Raw genomic sequence first — 9,755 nt, 5'->3', positions numbered from 1 at the left:
CACCTGTACAATAACTGCTGCTTATAGCCAAGGGGTTATATCATTAATTTAAAGACAACAGCACTGCATATTGTGGATTTTTCAAAGCAGAAGTTTTATTTCTCAGAAAGTTAAATTCTTTTTTCTTTTAATGGAATTAGTGAGTCAGAATCCTGTTATACATATTTTTTTCTTTCCAGAACTATGATGACACAGGTAATTTTATTAAGCTAAGAAGCTCAATTCATGTCACCTGTTCTTTCATAAATACATCAGTGCAACTGGGAAAATAATTTTATTGAAAATATTAAATTTGGTGCAGGTTGCTTTTAGATATCATTTTTATCTGTCACATAGGACCTTCTCATCCATTGATTTGCCCTGGAATGGGGATGTTTATGAATCAAAATATGCATATAGGGTGGCTACTGAACATATCTGTAATGAAGAATGCAAATAAGCATGCAGTCCTTGCCAGCAAGGAGCTTACTACCTATTTGGAAATGCAAGGAATATACGCAAGTGACGTTGACTTAGAATAACAGGAATCAGTAAAATATAAGGCAACAATAAAGAAAATCCACCACTTTGTGTGCAAACAAGAGCCAACTATTTGGCGGAGACTAACTGTTATTAGAGGGAGAGAGAGATGCTGAAGGCTTATTAAGAATAAGGGTTATCCTTTTAAAATGTTTTGTGTAAAACTGCATCTTCTTTATTTTGCATACTTTACTTTCAGAACAAAATAAACAAACAAACAAAAAAACCCATAATACGCAACATCCAATCCTGTTGTCAAATTAGGGAGGGGATGGGGTTAGAGGCCCTTGTTTCCTGCCTTAGACGCAAGGACAGGAGAGAAAAAACACAAGACATCAGCAGAGGGAGCCAAGTGAGACAGGATCACTCAAGGCTGTGGTTGGAGCCATGGCAACACTATACAGACGGCACAAGGTTTCCAAGTATAAACTCGTAGTCTACCACCTCCATGCGAGATGCATCCTCATTGCCCTCAAGATATCATTGAGGGAGGGGAGATTGCGTCAAGAACAGCAGCACCGGCTTCCTCTACTGCCACTTCATCTTCATCAGTACCTAAACCTAGCTTGTTCATGGTAGATGCTATTGGGGTAGGTCTGGGAATCCTCGGGAGAAGCCTGAAGAGACCCCCACAGTTTGAAACAGGAGCACCACCAGGTCTTGGACAGCTTTGTTGTTCTTGTCTACCTCAGCCTTCTGCTGCAGTGTCTCCACAATGGGTTGGTTAAGGTTGATCTCCAGGTGCTTTTTGGCCATGATAAAGCCCAAGGTTGAGTTGTCCAAAAGTGTCTGGGCTTTCACAATCTACTTCATATTGGCTGTTCAGTTGTGGGTGTCAGTCACAGTGCAACAGAATGAAGAAACAGCCTATTGGAGAGTGTCACCTTCTCAGTCTTCTTATTCAAGATTTTTTTTTCAGGAGTTTGCAGAGGTTCTCAAACTTTGCCTTGCTCTCCTGCATTTTCTTCTTCTCCTCCCTCCTCCAGTAGCTTAAGACCCTACTAGATAACTAAGACTAAGCTATTCCCACCAAACTCATTGAGCTGCAGTATGCAGTACTCATCAGTGAGCTTGGTCATAGGTACTGTCTCAAAGCCCACGACAGCACTTGCTCCATGAAAGCAGAGTTGGCCACCTGCTCTTTGCTCTTGCAAGTGATGTCATAGATGGACTTCCTGTCTCCATGCAAGAGACATGCTCTGACAGAGATATCACCTCATCTCCAGACTGGGAGGTGTGATAGTACAGCAGCTCAGATAGGCATCACAAGTTAATGGAGTCCTTAGGGATCCCAGCCTTCAGATTTTTAGAGAATTCCTCATGGAATTTCTTATAACATTCCTTGTCTTCTGCCAGCTCAGAGAAGAGCTCAAGGTACTTCTCAACAGTGTTTTTGTGTAGACTTTCAGGATTCTGCTCTTCTGGAACATTTCTTGGGAAATGTTCAGGGGCAGATCTTCAAAGTCAACCACACCATAGATAAAGCTGAGATACTTTTGTGTTAGCTCATCATAGCACATGCCAGACATAGATGTTTTTCTTTTCTCTCTTGTTCTCAAAGGGGTCAAAGAGAGCCTGATGAGGGGTAAACAGCAGTGCCCTGAATTCCAACTGACCTTCTACAGAGAAGTACTTGACTGGCAAGTGGTCTTCTTGGTCATTGGCGCAGCTCTCATAGAATTCTCCATACTCTTCCTGGGTGATATCATCAGGCCTTCTGATCTAAATGGGCTTGGTCTTGTTTAGTTCTTCCAGATTAATGTATTTTTGTCTTTGTTGTTAATCTTCTTGGTTTTCTTTTTCTTATGCTTACTGCTGTTATCCTCCTCATCTGAACCCACATCTTCAGTCTTGGGCTTTTTCTCAGCATCTTTATCATCCTCTTCTTTCTCACCTTTCTTTTCCTCTGCCTTATCATCACTGACTTCCATCACTCAATCCTTCTCCAAACAAAGGATGATGGGATAGCCTATAAACAATGAATGCTTCTTTGACCTGCCTCTCTTCCAAACACTCTATCTGGTCTTCTTTAAAGTGGAGGATCACTCTGGGGCCACTGGCAATGGGCTCATCAGGGTCAGCATGTACAGTTAAGAAACTCCTATCATAAGACTCCCAGTCATAGTGTCATCATCATTGTGCTTTATGATTACAACCACTTTTTCTGCCACCAGGTAGGCAGCATAAAAGCCAATATCCAACTGCCCAGGCCTGGAGATGTCTCAGCAGCCTGAGGAGCCTCCATAAACACTTTAACACCAGACTTGGCAATAGTTCGCAAATTAGGTATGAAATCGGCCTTGTTATGCCAATGTCTGTGTCCACCAAAGTAGGATGTGTTTCTGAGGGTTGAGGATGATGTCAATTTTCAGCTCTTGACCACTGACTAACTCAGAAGGTCCTGTCAGGTTCTCAAGGCAAATCTTGTCCAAGTCATCAGAAGCATTAGAGATCAACTCCCAAATGAAAATCTCTTTGTTGTAATAGCAGGTATTGATGATGAGAGACATGAGTTGGGCAGTTTCTGCCTGAAAGACCAAAGTCTCCATCTCCTTCTCTATATGGTGCACCTCCGCAGGCATCTTGAAAGGAAAAGACTTACCAGTGCTAGTGAACAAGGTGGGCTGGGACTGTCTAACATGCACATGGCTCCAGAGCTGCATAGGAGTGACTCAGGAGCAAGAGTTGCCTTTTAATGAATGGGTTATTACCTGCCAGGTATTCATTTGTTTCAATTTAGAAAAAAACAATGGTATGGTTATTTTTAGATCTACTTTTCACATGAGGACAATGCTGAGACTTTTGACATAATTGTTAGTGAGTGGTACAGGTGAAATTTAAACACAGAAATATTTAACTGCAAAGCCTGGGTTCTGTTTACAACCTATACTTTATTAAAAACATGCCAGACAATGGGTAGGAGGTTTTGATCTGATTATTGATAAGGTAGTAAAAGATAAAGTGAGAAAGAAGCACAGAGTTATGGAAGGAGGAAGAAGAAATTAGAACATTTTAGGCTACAAAAATAGCATGAGAGTGGGAGCAAAAAAATATATAGAAAGTGTTTGACAAACAACAGGTATTATGGATTTGCCTGGATCAAATGTAGGGGATGCTTACAAATGTGCTTAAGAGCATAGGCCCTGGATTTAGACAGTTTGGTTTAAAGTCAAGCTTATCCATTTAAACCTGACCTCTCCTAGGCAGATTGTAACATCACATAGAATAGTTGTGATGATTTAAAGAGCTAGTGCAATTTAGGTGCTGGTAATACAGATGTTTTAGTATGTGAAAATTCATCAAGCTGTGCAATTATGTGCACTGTTTGGTATGAATATGTCAGTAAAAAGAATTTTTTTTTGTACAAGGAGCCAGTGCATGTGAAGCATTCACTGAATGTTAATTTATTATTCTCAGTATATTCAGGACAGTGAGATATTAGAATAAGATCTTAGCAGAGCATTGGCACATTGTAAAGGACCTCTGTTACCTGAGGAGGGTCAAAGAAGAATTGGAAAGATGGGGATATATTCACAGTGTTGTTTAGGAAGCTATCTTTGTCTCAGTGTATAGAATGAATTGGATTGGCAGAAGGGTATAGAACAATGAGACCAATGAAAAGATTGTGCTGTCACATGGAAGTCCAGTAATATGGTCCTGAGGCAAGTGATGGTGAAAAACAGAGAGATTCCACAAAGGAAAAATCAATAGAATTGGACAGTGGGATGTAATAGGGAACGAAACTAAAGATTCAAAAAAAACTCTCTAGTCTTTACAGTAAGAATGATTGGAAGAAACACCTGAGTGGGAAAGCAATGGCAAGGAGGTTAATTTTAGATAAATTCAGTTCTAAGTGTCAACATCTGGTTGACAGCTAGATGTGTCAATCAACAATAGAGGACACTCTCCACAAACTAGTGTGTCATTTATAAGATCCAGTTAGTAACTACATAAAGTGTGAATAATTTATTGTGATTATTACACAAATGAAAATCCAGAAATCTGATAGTATAAAGAGAAAAATTTTAGATATGATTATGTGTGTATTTCATAGTTTTTCTCTTTGGTCCTATAATTAAACCATGTTTATCTCTGTCTCTAAACAAATAATTTAGAAAAAATCATCTTAACCTATAGAAATCTATAAAATCCCCAAGTTTAGTGACGTGTTAGTTACAAGGAGTTAGACTTCTGTAACCATAGATTGTCACATGATGGAGAAGTGCAAGCATCTTTTTTGAAGACCCCATATATTCTCTCCTTTAAAGAATGTTTATGATCTCCTGAACTTACTTTTAAGAGATTTAGAAAGAAAGCGTTAATTATTTTCTGTTTATAAGCCCAACTGTGTTGTTGAGGACATTCTTATATATTTACCAAAAATCAGACCCAGTCATAATATATTGAAAACTTATATCCACCATGCAACAAATACTGGATGAAACCTCACTCAATATTAGATTAATGTCATTTCTGTTTCTCTTGTATTAAAATAATAAAAAGTAAGACTAACATTCAACTTTTAGATCCAGAGAAAGTGTGTGTGTGTGTATGTATGTGTGTGTGTGTGTGTGTGTGTGTGTGTGTGTGGTGGGTTTGTGTGTTTATATATACACATGATTCCATGCATGTGTAAATATAAAGGGATGGAAGGGAAATTAGAAAATAATTTTAGTCTAGTTGTCCAAGGGAAGTTGATTTTATAATTAAATATTTAGAAAAATTTAATCCTGTGGTAATGTAACATGTTGAAGCAAGATATCTTAAAAATATCTCCTTAAAAAATAGCTATCTTTAAAAGTTCTGTCACTCAAGGCTTTTACATTTTTCTGAACTCAAGCATTGATATTTGCATGCTAGGTTATGCAGAAAATGGCAATAAGACAGAAGATATGTGTCTACTAGCCATACCTCAAAAATAACAGTGTTCTTTCAGCAGACACAATTTGGGGTGCCCAAGAGAATGCGGAGACAAGGTTAAGTCATGAATGAATGAAGTTAAGAGCTAGATGATGTCATTGCTCTGCAGACCTCCTCTCCTCTCCATCTGCCCCAGACAACATGCCGGTTATTCACTGGTGAATACATCAATGAAATTTCCAGATTATCTCCTAGGTGCATAAAACTGCTAATATTATAAATAGAAAGAATTCTAAGATATAATCCTGGCTCTCAAATAGCCTAGTTAGGTACATGGGTAAGCACTTAAAAAGGAAAGCTAATAATATAAGTAATGGTATATAATTTAGTGTACAAAAAGCATATAATATAAAATAGTTTGGAGATTAAGAGGGAAGGAAGCCAATCCTAGTCACCCACTGTGTGCTAAGTACTAGGCAGTGTGAATACTTGAGTCAGGATGTTTTTTCCTCACTACTATACCCTCAGCACCTAGAAGAGTGCCTGGGATGAAGAGAGACTGAATAAATGTTGCTGACTAAATGAGGAAATAATTCTCTCATTCAAGATGCACAAAATTCCTAAAGAGTAGATATTTCCATTTTATAGATGTTAAAACTGAGAACATGAAAGATAAGTAGCATATCTTGATTCACATAGTGACACAAGATAAGATTTAAACCCAGGTCCACCTGTCACCAAAAATCTTACTCTTGTCACTGAAAGGTGACAGAACTCAATGGAAATGAACCAGTTCAGTGTTGATTTGAACAAAAATATGTAGTCTAAGCAAATTGGTCAGAATTCCATAGAAGAGTGATTATTTTTTAAGTGAATATTGTAACTGATAACATAAAGCTTTAAAATTGTTAAAACTTAGGTACATCCGATCTAAGGTAGTGGATTATCAGCATATCAATATTCAATTTCCAAAGAACACAATCATTGTTTTTAAGGGAATGTTAGTATTTTCTTACAGTAAAAATAAGCAGACGGAAAGAATGACCTTCAGCTTTCTACAGGATTTTACATCCTACAGTAGAAAGTGCTGCATGTAAGATTCACACTTGACTAGACCGGTGACAACTGCAGCCCCATCCTAACGACCTGCAAGAAGTGCTGATACAAAGCAAGGGGAAAGTCATGGCATAAAACTGTAAATGAAAGTTTGGTTTTGAAAGTGTACTTTACGTACAGTGCAAAGTTTCACAGTTTGATCGAAATCAGTTTTTCTTTCCAATAATATTGACATACTGTTAGTAAATATTCTAGTGTAAATTAGCGTATAATAGATTTAGCAATAAAAAAACAAAATCAACTAGGTAAGCTAAAAACAAAATGATAAAACTAAATGTAACAACTGGTATGTGAATAAACACACTACAATGTCTTAGAACAACAGTGAGAATGGGTTGTCTTTTTTGTTTATTTATATCAAAAGATATTAATCGAGAGTATATATTCAACACAATGCAGGGCATGCAGTATCATTACAGTGCAGGCAGTAGAGGAGAGGTATTCTCAGACTTTATCCACCTATTCTCAACAGTGTGGATTTCTGACACAGAATCAACACAGTGTCTATCAAAAGAGTAATTGCAGAACTTTTAAATAATAATCAACATGGAGTTTTTTGTCAAATTGAATCAAGGGAGACAAATACATTGCAACTATATATTTTCTTCTCACTTACCCACACATGCCCTATACCCATGGGGCCAAAATCATTGCTGCCTATTGAAATAGCAGTAATAGTTTAACTGTACTTGAGTGATATAGCCAGTGCTAACACTTATATATATAAATTAGGAATTATCCTAAACAATTATGGAGGCTAAGAACCCCCACTCTCTGGTATCTACATGCCAGAGACCCAGGAGAGCAGATATGAGTCCAAAGGCCTGAGAACCAGGAAAGCCAGTGTTGTAAGTTCCAATCCGAATGTAGGAGAAGACTGAGGTCCAGCTGGAAAACAGGCAGAAAGTGAATTCTTCCTTTTCCTTCTTTCTGTCCTGTTCAAGGTTCCCCTAGATGGATGGTGACCGTGACACTGGGGACAGCAATCTTCTTTACTTTGCCTACTGATTCAAATGTTAATCTCATCTAGAAACACCCTCATCGACATAACCAGAATCATGTTTGACCAAATATCTGAACATCCCATGATACAGTCAAGTTGACATGTGAAATTAGCCATCACACTGAATAAACAGGATGATAGAGGAAATTTTATCTTTATGGAATCAGGCATGGGAAAGCAGTACAGCCAGACCCACACCCTGCATCTTAGTCTGAAAGCCGTGCTCCCTCCCACCATGCTGCATTGCCTGCAAGCCCTCACTGCAGTGCTTTGGGTGGGAACTGCAGGCGATCAGGGTTGGCATCTGGGATAAATTATGCTGTCCACCCCTGAGCCTTATGATTGTCAATTCTGAATTTTAAAACACAAAATAGATTGCACTGAGGAAAAGGATAATCTAAGTGTGGCTGATAAAGGAAGATCAGATAGAAATAGACTGTAAATGCCATGCAAAAGAATTTGGAATTTGAACTGAGGACTACAGAGTATGATGACCAACTGGTCCTGGTTTGCTTCAGACTCTCAGTTTTAAAAGTGAAAGTCCTGTGTTCTTAGAAGCCCCTTAATTTCAGGCAAAAACAAACAAACAAAAAAACAAAAAAATGGGCATCTGACAATAGAGAAGTGAGACTCAATTTGTCTCTTGTGAAAACTGATTTTTGTTTCCTAATCCATTGCATACTAATATTATTATTATTTTTTTTTTTAGTTTTGAGGTAGAGTGTCGCTCTGTAGCCCAGGCTGGAGCGCAGTAGCTCAATCTTGGCTCACTGCAACCTCCGCCTCCCAAGTTCAAGCAATTCCCCTGCCTCAGCCTCCTGAGTAGCTGGGATTACAAGCACCTGCCACCACACCTGACTAATTTTTGTATTTTTAGTGGAGACAGGGTTTCACCATGTTGGTCAGGCTGGTCTCGAATTCCTGACCTTGTGATCTGCCAGCCTTGGTCTCCCAAAGTGCTGGGATTATAGGCGTGAGCCACTGTGCCCAGCTGCATACTAATACTTTTATAAAATGCAATAAAATGAATCACTAGAATGAAATGGAAAAAGATATACAAGCTCACACTTTCATATTAAATTTAACAGATGTAAACTACTCTAACAAATGGCTATAAAGGTTACTAAAATATTTACTCTTAATTTCTATACTTATCTTGTGGGGGACCAGATACAACCCATTTGAGATGGATCCTGGTATAAGGACCACACCAATGGAGAAATGAGGATCTATTTGTACAGTTTGAAAAAGGAATAGACAGAGTGAGCACTTTTATTCTGGCATGATGGATTGCAATTGGAAAGGACTAGAACAAGGAGACCAGATGGTAACAGAAGAGGGCAAGGAGACCAGACGGTAATAGAAGAGGGAGGTATGAAGGACGGGCAGACAACAGGTGAGCAAAGAAAGGAAATCCTAGTGACTTGAATACAGAGATCAGGGAATGGAAACAGAGCTCATCTTGAAGTTTCTCATTAAATGAAGTCTTCTGTAGTCACTGGCCTTAAAAGCTAAAGAAATTACAGACATTTAAGAAATAATAAAACAAAAGCAGAATGTAGAGTGTTTGAGAGGCTTAGGTTGTAAGTAAACTGCCCACACCCAAATCCAAATAACCCTAGTTGTTATTAGTTACTTGACTAAGATGTCTTTTCACCACTCTGCCTCAGTTACTGTATCTATAATATGCCACTTCTATCTATGCCAAAGTGGTGTTGTAATATATATTGAGATTTTTATATATCATATATATAAAATATATACTGATGTTTATTATACACTATATAATTTGTATTTTATTATGCATAATGAAATATGGTATATTTATATCTATATATATATATAAATGTCTACCATTTAGTACTATAATTGACACAAAACTAATGGTTACTCTTTGCTCATTGTAGATATTAATAAAGCATCTCAGTAACAGTCATTTCAATTTCATATCTTTTGGGAAATTTTTGTCTCCATTTACATAGTGATTTATAGTAACCCATGAAAAAGTATGATTCCTTATTTATCAGGGAAAATTTATAGTATATTCCCCTGTTGACTTTGAGATTCATCAGTACTTGCCAACATTGTACATGCTGATTTATTCCACAATTATTTCACTCCCTCCAAAATACCATGCATTGTTTAAAAGAAAGAGGTTCATCAACAGTGGCCAGTTTGGCTCTATTTGGCTCGTGGCTATTTGAAAGCCTCCTTGCAGCAGAGCTACCAAAGCCGTCCTTGTATTGCTTCTTAGCAT

General features: G+C 37.9%; 1 pseudogene; it reads right to left on the bottom strand.

The window, feature by feature from the left end:
• Positions 1-886: 886 nt before the first annotated feature.
• Positions 887-3,101, bottom strand: LOC100403747 (heat shock protein HSP 90-beta pseudogene; annotated as a pseudogene).
• Positions 3,102-9,755: the final 6,654 nt, after the last annotated feature.

This window comes from Callithrix jacchus, chromosome 15 (genome assembly GCF_049354715.1).
Source record: "Callithrix jacchus isolate 240 chromosome 15, calJac240_pri, whole genome shotgun sequence".
NCBI lineage: Eukaryota > Metazoa > Chordata > Mammalia > Primates > Cebidae > Callithrix > Callithrix jacchus.
This window is presented reverse-complemented; position numbering and strand designations above follow the sequence as displayed.